We start from the raw sequence: 12,595 nt of genomic DNA on the forward strand, positions 1-12,595 counted from the left end.
GACCTTGAAATACTTCTTTTCTAACTTTGCTTCTCTACTAAACATTCATAATCTTTTTTCTCCAGGTATGCACGGTTTCTCACTTTTCTTCTCTGCTACATACTCTGATCTTTTGAATGCATGTGATCTTGATGTGTGGTATTTTCTAATCTATGTCTTCTCTGCTAAATACATCCTACTTTGTTGGTGTACCATTGTATTTCTATATCGTATGTGTTTATATGCATCATCTCCCATACCTTCTTATGTTCAAGTGGCTATATTGAATATTATTGTACAATTATTATCATAGTGCTTGTGCCGTTTATCTATTTTCTATTTTCTATTGTGTGCATGATTTTCCCTCTATTCTTCTCTGCTAAATACTCTGACCTTTATGAATGCTTGTGTTCTGTATGTGTATTTCCCCCATCTAATACTGCCGCTGCGCTAACTACTGCCCTACATGCTTTTTATGCCAGAGCCTGTATGTACCAGCGATGTCAGAAATCTTATGTCATTTTGACTGTTATTGTTATTGTTATAGCCACGCACGTAATGTTGCGCCTTTCTGTTTACTGGTTGCCATGGTGACGGGAGCACAGACAGGACGTACACGTTGGTGACGTCATCACACAGCGCCGACCGGACGGGCGTGCGGTCCTGATCTCGGAAGACGCTGTACCACACCTGGGTGAATATAAGGTAGGACATGTACACTGTTTATTCTTGATGACATGACCTGAAGAAATTGCTGATTAAAAGCAATGAAACGTTGTCCATATAGGATGGCCTGATTGTGATTCATTGACAAGACGCCTGGAGTGCTGCTTTTCCTCCCCTCTGCCCTATATATATATAGTCAGGAGAACTGCACGTATGTGTATGTGTTTATTTTAATAAATGTACGCATACACATAAATGCATACAATAAGTAATGCGAAGTACAGCTATGCGATGCCAAGCTATAGCAAGCGTTGCTTGGCGGTGCGATGTTTTAGCAGATTCTTGTAGCGCATACACACTGTGCATGTAAAAATGAACAATAAAGTTAATACCAAATAACAATCTTACCAACCAATTACAGTACATGATTGTTTGTGATGCCCCATTGGGAAAATGGCGACCTACCAGCATGCTGCGCCATTCAGTAAGTCAGAGCTGAGGGCCCTGGTCTCTGTAATGGAGACCAGGCTGGGGCGTGCGGGGCCCTTTATTACTAATATCCAGAAGCGGCGGGCGTACCTAGCTGCCCGCAGAAGAATTTTCGCCCGGACCCAGGTGCGGAGGTCCGTGGCGCAGTTGGAGCGCAGGTGGTCCGATCTGCGCAGACAGCAGCCTGAGCTTCTGCAGCACTTAAGGCTGCAGATAGCAAGATGTGAGTAATTATGCAAAAATAACATATTTACCAGTGAATGATTTAAGTACATTATTTATGTAAATGTGGCTAAATGGCTGTTATTGTTTTAAAAAGGGCTTCACTATATATGTGTTACTTCCTCTTTCACATGCTGTCATGTGGGTATAATATGGGGGAAATTTACTAAAGGAAATTTTTAAAAAAATAGGTGTATTTGTATTTAGAAATACACTTATTTTTGACATTTACTATCCCGAAAATACGGCAATACGTATTTGTATTGATAGCACATCAATACGAATACGAATTGCAGTATTTTCGGGATAGTAAATGTCAAAAATAAGTGTATTTCTAAATACAAATACACCTATTTTTTTTTACAAATTTCCTTTAGTAAATTTCCCCATATATCATTGTTTTTTGTGAATGCTGAATCCCCCCCAAAAAATGTGCCATAATTGACACTCTGCATTTTTTTTTAAATTTTCCAGCACGTGAACGAGCAAGACAGGCCTGTGAGGAGGCCGAGGAGGAGCAGGGCCGGGAGGAGCAGGGCCGGGAGGAGGTGGCCGAGGAGGAGGTGGCCGAGGAGGAGGAGGTTGCCGAGGAGGAGGTGTTGGCTGAGGAAGAGGCGGAGGAGGTGGCCGAGGAGGAGGTGTTGTCCGAGGAGGAGGCCTGCGAGGTGGTGGTAGGTAAACATAAGGCATCATTAATAATTTTTGGGACTACTATTTGTTATGTAGCACTGCTGAATCTATTGTGTTTTACTATAGTATTAAGTAATAAACAAAAGTGGCTAACAACAGACACATTTAGAGGTTAGATAGGGTGACCAAGTCATCCCTTTAATACAGGTTATGTGGATGGCTTTCACCTCGATTATAACTGCCACAGAACCTGTGTAGTTAATCTGTATTCTGGTATAAAGGGATGACTTGCTTACCTTAGAGTTACATGCCCCTGCTGCAACCGTACAATCTGTAGCCTCATATAGGTGAATAGAGTTTCTAGTTGATTGATATTTCTAAACTAGATTAAGTATGGCATAAATGGAGTATGGACAGGCATGGCTTATAATGGAGTCACAAGTGGTCAGTGCCCCTGGGCCCTCCTCTAGCTAGCCACCCCCTGTGGTTGGCATGTATTTTTGCCAACATGATTGTTGGTTGATTTTGTCTTAATAATGATTTTGTGCATGGGAGTGGGTTAGTGCTGCAGCTTCACTTAACTGGCAATATGACAATGATTTATGGAGCAGACCATCAGCAGCCAAGCCATCCATGATTGCACAAGTGTACTGTGCATTCCTGAGAGTTGACTAAGTCCCATGCCACGTTGGAGAACAGAGAACAGACACTGAGCGGTTTTTGATGATTTGTTATTGGTGGAGCTCATTACATGCTTCTCATGTCAAAGGACAACAGCAGCAGCAGCTTAGTCATGGGTGGGTTGGGGTTCAGAAGGAGCACTATGACTGTGAGGTCTTCTACAGAGTAAAGGGTAGAGGGACAAAAACAGTCTTTACATTTAGTATGTATGCATATATGTATATATGTATGTGTCATATATATTTATATATGTCTCTATATACATATATATATATATATATATATATATATATATATAAATATATGTCACCTTGCATTTATTTGATTTATGTATCACTATGTTAAATGTATTCATGAATATCATTACTAATTTTACCCCCTTTAACATGCCCACAGATGACCCTACCCAAGCAGATGAGGGTGTCCGTGGGGCCCTCCTGCGACTGAGGGAGCACCTGCACCTAGTACTGGCAGACCTACAGGACTTAACAGACCTGCTGCTTTGATTTTTTGTTTTTTTAATTTTTAATTTTCTATATTTTAATAGTTTTAATAATAGTTGTTAACCGTTAGAAGTTGTGTGTGTGTTTTTTTGACATTAAACAGTATATGTGTAAATTGTTTACAATATTTTTCACTAGCAAAAGGTACATACTGTATATAGATGTATGTTATTGTAGTGTGCACATCCTTGTAATACACAAATGTACTATAATTGTAGAGCAAATAACATTATCAAAACAACAAAATACACACACACACTGTGTTTATAACTGTTGTTAAGTTTGTATGTGTTAGTAATAATTAGCACATTGTAGAATATTGCATTTGACGTGCAATTAATATATAATATGCATATATAAAACCTAGATAAAGGGGTAAATGAATAAATAGCACTTCACATGATGTAAGGGTTAATGTCTTTAATGAATGTGGTAGTAATGTGTTTAACTATCTATTAGGATTTAATTGATTCCAATTACAAACAAACACTTTTTAATGAGGTTGCCTAATTGCATAAGTGGGTCATGTGACCGATTTATGAGTTCAGATAATAGTGGTGAGTTTGGCGTTAATACACTGCATCGGTGCGTACGGGCAGGTTCCCGTCCGTTCTGACGCTGTAAGACCGTGCAGACGCTGTAAGACCGTGCAGAATATGTGTGTGTCCACCGCACACGCAAGGTTTGGATGTAGTCCGTAAACACGCCCTCTTCTTAAAGTGTTAGTCCGTCCAAATGCGGAGTACCGGTGGGTGTTTCTTCGTACGATGTCCGCACAGCGTGGCGTGCGGTCCGCTCCGAAAGAATTCGGAAATTTACGCACCAACCAGAATAACCTCCTTAGAGACATTATAGTATAAATTGTATGCACAACTATCCATTAAGTTAATGGAGAGTTGTATTATCAACAGTGTTGGTTTTTACCAATTGGCTGCAGGACTGCAGCACCCTCCAGGTGAAATCCGCCACTATGCTCTGCCTAAGTGAAGCCAGATGCAGTCTGTGAGACTGCACTGGCTTCACTGTGACTGGTAATGACTTCCTATTGGAAGTCCAACCTGCCAGTCACCCAAGGCAATCCTATTGGGAGGTGTTCCCTCCCTCCAGGAGGCCTCTATAGGCTTTTTCGGCTGCAGCCCATAGAATCTGCGCATGCTCCGGTCCTTGTCATCTGCAATGTACAGGCACAAGATTAAGCGAGGGCTGTATAGGCATGAAGGCATTTAAGAGCCTGCAAATTTTGTGATTGTCCTGATAAAGTTATTTGAATATTTTTTACCCATATACAGTAAGTCAGTGTGGTTGTTGTAGCCAATTAGGTGTAGAATGGGTGGTAGCTTATGCAGGGGTATATAAGGGGTAGTCAGGTGATGCCACTTCCTCTTTGAGTCTGGATTCCCACCCTCCCTCCCTTGCCTTTTTTCAATTTCCACCCGGCCTTTCAGCCTTCACCTAATTTGGCTTCACAAAAATTAATTAATAATTGGCGGGAAGGCACTCTCGACCTTGAAGGCGCACAGGTGGTCACTGTGCGGTATTGCCACTCTCTGCCAGGACGGATGGTGAGTCCTGCCCCCGAGGGGGAACGTTGGCCACTTCCTTGAGGTGTCCTCGCCATGCCATAGGAGCCATTTTGTGACTTAGCTGGTCTTCAAGTGCTTTCCTGGCCATCCCTTTCAATAGGGTCATACCATTAATAAATACTGTTGACCTTTTAACTTATGCAGTTGTTATCTGTGTGATTATTTTTAGGATAAGGTGTCAAGTTAAGTTAAGGTAAATGTCAATCACGATAATTCAATAGGCGCCTTATGGTACCGCAGACCCTATCAAGATTTTGCTATGGGACACAGAAGGTGCTAGTTACGCCCCTTCAGGTTTCCATTGCTCCCCATATCTACTGTGCAACCCAAATTTAAGACCAATTTGATTTATTACTGTATGTGTTCTGCAGTTTATACAAAATGTATTATGTGTTCTGCAGTTTATTGTTTTGTGCAAAAGGAAATAAAAATTGTGTGAATATGTAAAAAAATACACATCAAATGATTTACTTATTTGTAGTTTAACATAAACCTTAAATATATATTCATACATAATAATTATTTGAAATTTATGGAAATAAACAGGTAAAGTATGCAGTTTTATGTATTGTTTTTAAATTAAACTTGGACTAATATTACAATGAAAATCATTGGCCATATATCATGAAGTATTATTATGACATTCCCTGCTACTGCCGTCTGGTCGCGTCTGCCGAAACTTCCACATGCTGCACCTTTATGACACAAAGAACACAGGAGTGATATTATGTGTGTGGTTTATGCAGCCTAATTATGATAAGAACAATTCATATTGTATACAATTAAAATATGAACATAATGGAGAGAACTGAAATTAGAGACATTCCTCATGCGTATCATCTAAATATATGCAGTGCGCTATGTGTTCATATAAATATATTGACATATATGTATGACATATATCATTTAACATACCTGTGTATTTGAAATATTTTTCCCTTTTTAGGTAACTGTGGACTGAAGAATATAACACAATTATGTCAATTTATATTCTAAAATCATCAACACCAGTGATTTCTAAAAATCAGTAAAGCAAATGTACTCAGTGAAAGGATAAGTGGTCAGTGGCATATTCATAATGGGTGCAATGTACGTGGTGCACAGGGGCCCCTGATTCAAGGGGGCCCACACTGCACACATTGCACCCATTTATTAGTACATACCCCTCCGGAGTCCAGTGATGAAGGCGGCTTGCTGCCCTCTAGTGCTCAGACTCTACTGTGCTGTGCACTAGTGTGGTGCTGTGGGGGTGATCGTGAGAGAGTAGGGGGCCCAAACGGTGGAGGCTACTCACGGGCCTCCTCCTCTCTTAAAGCACCTCTGGTAGTGATATATTGCATGACATGCATATATTCAGAGCAATGAATTTATAGACCATGTTTTACATAGGGGCCTATGCACTAAGCAATAAAGTGGAGCAAGTAAAAGTATCAGCCAATCAGCTTTTAGATGTCATTTGACAGGCTATGAATTTGCAGTCCGAGCAATTTGTGCGTACGCATACAGATAGAGCCATCCTCGTCTAGCCCTTTAACAGAACTGTAGGACTTAATCCTATGCTAATACCCTACTGCAGTGGTTCCCCCCACAATTGTTAATGCCACCCCACGATCAACGTGAAACCGAAGCGTGGCGAGCGCAGCGAGCCCGCGAGGGGCGGCGGTACACGTCCTACGACCTTTTCATACCCCCACTATCCACGTCGGCGTGGAGTTGAGAATAGAAAGTGTGGCGAGCGCAGCGAGCCACCGAGCCCGAAGCGTGGCGAGCGCAGCGGACAGCTGTGAAGCCCGCGAGGGGACGCGTATACCTGTGAAGGTGTCCGCGTCCGCTCGCCACGCTTCGGGCTCGGTGGCTCGCTGCGCTTGCCACACTTTCTATTCTCAACTCCACGCCGACGTGGATAGTGGGGGTATGAAAAGGTCGTAGGATGCGTACCGCCGCCCCTCGCGGGCTCGCTGCGCTCGCCACGCTTCGGGTTGACGTTGATCGTGGGGTGGCGTTAACAATTGTGGGGGCCATTTCACACTTCAGGGTGCCTATTTGGCCTCTGTGGCCCATTTAACATTGTTTCCTATGGAAAAATCGGGTCAATTGAGACATTGAACAGGAAAATCGAGTCAATTGGGACATTTAACATTGTTCCCTATGGGAAATCGCGAGCATCGCGTCGGTCGCATCGCACCCGATTTTTTAGTGCATGCGATGCCCGCGATGGCCGCGATGGGCGCCCTTCTAGGTAAAGAGTACCAAATAAACAATATACAATAGATGCACAATACAATACACCATATGAAACAAGTGTTTAAAATCACGCCACAGGATGATAAGTGAATTGGCCCAGGGGGACATGGGGCAATGGGTCACAGGTAAGTTCACTTTAACGGTACTGAGTGACCTTTGGATCCAGGAAGGTCCACTTTTGTGACAAGCAATATTTATCCCCACTATTGATCACGGTTTATGTGGCCGTTTGGAGGTAGAAATAAACAATGGGCTTCCGCTATTCTGCTGGTATTTTGCCCTAGTGGACTATGTTGGATTATAGCCACCAGGGTAGTCCAGGATGCGGTGTCCGCCAGGAGATGGAAAGTCACTGGAAGGGGCTTCTGCTCACAGGATCCTCCTGCTTGGTTGGCTAGATAGTATTGGCCATCAGAGGGCCTGTAGAGCAGTGTCCGCCACACAACTGTGGTTTAACTGGAAGCCGGGTCCACGGCTGCAGGCGCATAGCGTGTTTGAAAGCCCGGGTCTCCGCCTGAGACGGGGACTAAAGCACAAATTCTTCTTATCTGCTGTCAAATTCTATGTCTCTATGGGGTAGATGTATGAAGCAGTGATAAGGGAGGAGAAGTGATAAAGTGCCTGGTACTTTATCACTGGCCAATCAGCTCCTGATTGTCCCTTTTTAAACCAAGCCTGTAACTTAACAGTCAGGAGCTGATTGGCCAGTGATAAAGTACCAGGTACTTTATCACTTCTCCTCCCTTATCACTGCTTCATACATCTACTCCTGAGTTTCAAATTTTAATTCAGGATCTGTAGGCATTGCAACTCCAGGGTTCCTATTCTCCTGACTAAAAAATGTTGATACCAAGCCAACGTTCTTTTGTGTTCTAAAGTCTGCTTTTTTGTTGTCTTCCTCAATTTGTCCTTAGTAAACCTGCCGGGAATCTGACATCTGTAAATTTACCCCCTCTTGATTACATTGTCCTTACCCAAAGAACGGTCATCCAATAAACAGCACAGGGATGTACAATTGCTGTATTCACACAGATGTTTGTAGACTATATTAGTGTATACCAGCCTAGCAATTATATACAGTAGTAGTGCCATTTCTAGAACCTTTGGAGCCTCATACAATTATCCTAATTACATCCCTGGTGGATAAAATGTCAATAAGCTAACTACTGTACATCTTGTGGCATCAGTCCACTGTGTCTTTTCTAGTAACTGGGGGCTTTTTGGGCAATATTCCAGCTTCTTGGTTTTTGCAGATGCTGTACATGGGTGTGCGATGCTCCCAACCAATGGGTAGCTACAAGTAAATCTCTATTGGTCCACGGAGTCATGGCTGGTGCTGTAGTTGCCATGAGTAAGCCCCAGGGTTCAGTACATGTCCATCATGCAATGACTCCCCAAGAAATGTGGTGTTCCCCAACAATCTGCCACTGAATGGCATACAAAGCCCATTCCCTGAAACATAGATCATCTGTTATGTACTACCCGAAGGAAGTAACTCAGATAGTGCTTCACTGTTCGTAATAGCATAATTTCACAGATTACAGCATTCAGCAGATCTGACCTTGATCTGCTGTGTACCGAACAATTTATTTGTAATGTCATTATATTTTATTTGCAGCTGCTCCCCAACATGACCTTAGCTGTAATTGAAAACTGCCTTATTGTCTCCATCGCCCTTCTACAGTACATGCCGCTTATTAGTTCAACAAAACAAGTAGATCTATAGGAAGCATACAGTAGTTTATGTATGAGTACACTCATTTTGTCCTTGGGAGTTTATTTGTAACATCTAGAGTATGAAAATGGCAAAAGACTCAAGAGAGATAGAAAACATTTCTGTCATTATAAGGTAGTGGTGACTGTGGTCTGGCCTTGCAAATGTAGATAAATGAATAAACAATTAAATAAAATATCTTGGAACAAGTCCTTGATCTGCAGACAGTTCATGAAAAAGATGTCTAAATTAATAAATGATATAGAAGATCAACCTCGAAAAAGAGACCATTAACCCATTAAGTACGGGGGGGGGGGGGGGTACTTTGTCGGTTTAAAAGGTGAATACAGTTGAACAATTTCTGCTATGTGCTGTTTACAAAATTAATAATGTTTTTATTTGTTAGTCTATCCAAATAAACTTGATATTATATGTTATTGCAACATATAGGCTTCTTTTGGGAGCATTTTTTTTTTTAAAGGCTAAATTAAATATTTTTATATTTTTAAACAGTTCATGAGCACAATTATATCCTAGTCTGGAGTAACGTAGTTGTTGATCACTATCTATTCATTATCTATTCTACACTGCTATAGCTAGAAAAATCTTATAAATATTTAGAATTTATTTATGCCATCCTTCCAAATATGTGCTCGATGGCAGCACATAGACAAAGCGGTTAGCAGCTTCCTCTATGAGGGATGAGGGATGAAGGATAAACAGCATGCTGTCACCTTCGAAAGCCATCGGCCCCATACATAAGGTGGTCAAATCCACGATCCACCTGGAACATCCAATTCAGCATTAGTCAGGGAACCAATGAAATTCTTCATGTTGAAATCCCCTGATTTGCCAATCCTGTTTCCTGACCATTTTCAGGTTGTGATCTGATAATTGAGATTTTCAACATGTTCAATATCCTTAATTCCTTGACCCACTCTTTGGAGGCCTATAGACTATGACAGGCTTGGCAGGTGACACTATAACCATGGTGTCACCTAAAGCCATACTATGGGGTTCCAGTATAATAAAGTTACTCAGTCGCACTTTGTAGTTCTATGGGCCTAATTCAAAGATGAAAGGTATTGGCTTGTTTCACAGCAGTCGGGGGGCAGATTAAGGGCGGGATGTATTAATATACATCCCCGCCGCGATGCCAGAGCATATGTACTAACATATGTGGCTGGCATCGATGTGCGGTAACGGAGACCCCCCGCGATACCTATACTGTGGTCTGCAGGGGGTCTCCGTCTCCTCATTGCCGCCTCCTGCTGCCTACACGCCGGGGATATCTAAGCAGGCTGTCCCCGGCGCCTCCTCCTCCCCCTGCAGCCGGAAGGACATCCGGCTGCATTGCTAGGGTGAGGAAGGGCTTACCTTCCGGGGTCCAGGAGGACCTGCAAGAAGGTAAGCCCGAGGGAGGGGGAAAGGGGGGGTCGGCGAGGTGCCGGGTTTGCGGCGGACGGCAAAAAGAAGCCCATAGGCTTCTATAGGGTATCACCACCCAAAGGTGGCGATACCCTGCCCGGCGAAATCCGTGCGGCTGGGTAATAGTACATAGGAAAATGCAGTAAAACTGGGGTTTTACCGCATTTTCCCTTTAGTACATCCCGCCCTTATTGACAATCGAAAGGATTAATTCTGTAAACCTGTGTCCCATGCTGCAGTGGCGGCTGCCACTGCTTGGGGGCCCACCTCTTCTTCTAGGGATCAGGTTCCAGACTGTGCACTTGAATTACTCTTATACATATGTTACAGTATACTGCACAGGACTGTGGTGTATTTATACAGTGCATTGCTGTTATTAAAGCAAAAAGGGTATGGAAGGTTAGGTTTGATGTATATATACGGAATGTCTAATACCAGTATAAATGTAAAAAAGTATTTATTGTTATGCTCTGAAAACAACTGTTCCAGAGGAACAAGATCATGATAAAAACAAAAACAGTTTTTTTTATAAAACACAGAAAACCATAAAAAATCCAGCTGCTGATGTCTCCAAAGTCCACACTAAATAATATGGGGTGGGAAAGCAATGTAAAGTTCGTACTTCCACTCCCATGTATTGAGATCTCTCAGTCCTTTCAGTATTGGTCAGTGGCAAGGAGTTGTTTTAGGGAGACTCGCTTCCCTCCGCTGCAGCCGTGGACCTGGCTTCCAGTGATGCAAACAGGCAAGTCTTTAAAGAAGAACCCCTACAAGGTGACCCTCCAGGACCTGGATTGGTCAAATAGGGAAGCTAAAATATAATAAGGGTGACCGCATCCACCCGCTGCCAACACGTTTCAATCTACTTTGGGATCTTTATCAAGGCTCAGGTGGAGGTGGTCATGGGGTCACCTTTTATATCCATAGATATCTCATATCCATGTTCCTATAGGACTTGTTACATATGCCTGCTCCTGGGTTCTCTGAAAGCTGTCTCACATTTTTTATGTGCACACAATTTTTAACAGACAGTTTCTCTATGGACATTCGTAATGCAGCAATTAAAATAACGCATAACGAATGTGAGACAGCTTTAAGAGAACCCAGGAGCAGGCATATGTAACAAGTCCTGTAGGAACATGGATATGAGATACCTATGGATATAAAAGGTGACCACATGACCACCTCCACCTGAGCCTTGATAACGATCACTAAGTGGTTCGAAACGTGTACTTGTAATATAAAAATATGAGAGACCATAGTGTTGTCTAGTAGTAAAAGTCATGTAGTGTATGAGCATTACAATTTCTGAATCAGTTTTAAAACAGAGCAAAGGCCTTGACACATTTGTGAATCATATGTTAAATGTAAGATATAAGAGTGGGGGGTGGGGTGGAAGGGAGTCTATTTTTATTAATAATTATATTTTCAATTCATGGTTGCAATGAGTAAGTCACAATAATCATTTGCAGAAGATTTCTCTAAAGGTGGCCATACATCAGAAATATATTGTACCCAATCATACAATCTCAATTGATTGTAAGATGGATTGTATGCAGATTGTGTGCACATTGTGTGTACACAATCATACAATCTCCAGGCCCCGGGAGATTAGACTATTGGTCCTTATAAACACATGCAATCTGTTTTTAGATGGCTCATGCAACCAGAGTCATGTGACACTCCCTCCCTGATTATCAGAGAAGAGAGGTGCAGCTTCCGGGCGCCCCTTGGCAGTGAAGATGCTGGGTGCCGCATAAATATCCAAGCAGCAGACGGGTGGGAGGTTGAAGAGAGCGGTGGACATCCTTTTGCACAATTCTGTCACTACTCTGAAAACAGTTTTCCGAGGATTGCTGCATTCAAGCTTTTTAATAATGGCATAACACAGCAGATGTGAGCAGATAGGTAGTTGCTGGCAACCGGTACATAAAAAAAAATGGATTTTTGGTACTCATATCCTTTTGTTCCTAGTAGGCCAGCCCCCTATTTAAATGAAGCTGCAATCATACAATCATGCAGCAGATGGATTGTATGACAGATTGTGAGTACATTGTGTGTCCAAAAACCACCAAGGACTGCCGGGAAGTTGTAGGGAAAGTGGACACAATCATGATTGTAACCGGTCTTTCTGATGTATGGCCACCTTAAAACAATCACTGTCACAAGGATGCAGTATGGTTTCTCTAACGCAGGGGTAGCCAACCCTAGTCCTCGAGAGCTACCAACAGTGCATGTTTTGCAGGTCTCCTCACAGAATCACAAGTGAGCTAATTAGCTCCATCTGTGTATCTTTTAAAATGTGTCAGTGATTAATGAGTGCAGCTGTGCAGCAGCTAGGTTGTCTGGAAAATGTGAACTGTTGGTAGCTCTCGAGGGCTAGGGTTGGCTACCACTGCTCTAACGTATAGACGTCTTGTAATCTATCTCTCAGCTTGGTCCATTTACTTCAAAAA

At 42.5% G+C, this 12,595-nt stretch overlaps 1 long non-coding RNA gene across 1 annotated transcript; it reads left to right on the forward strand.

The window, feature by feature from the left end:
• Window positions 1-222: 222 nt before the first annotated feature.
• LOC146062472 (uncharacterized) lies at window positions 223-5,084 on the forward strand. Its single transcript, XR_014471335.1, has 3 exons — window positions 223-684; window positions 1,831-2,027; window positions 3,064-5,084. It is a non-coding gene; the product is annotated as an uncharacterized LOC146062472 (long non-coding RNA).
• The last annotated feature ends 7,511 nt before the right edge of the window (window positions 5,085-12,595 follow it).

This window comes from Crinia signifera, chromosome 3 (genome assembly GCF_055691185.1).
Source record: "Crinia signifera chromosome 3, ASM5569118v1, whole genome shotgun sequence".
NCBI classification, from domain to species: domain Eukaryota; kingdom Metazoa; phylum Chordata; class Amphibia; order Anura; family Myobatrachidae; genus Crinia; species Crinia signifera.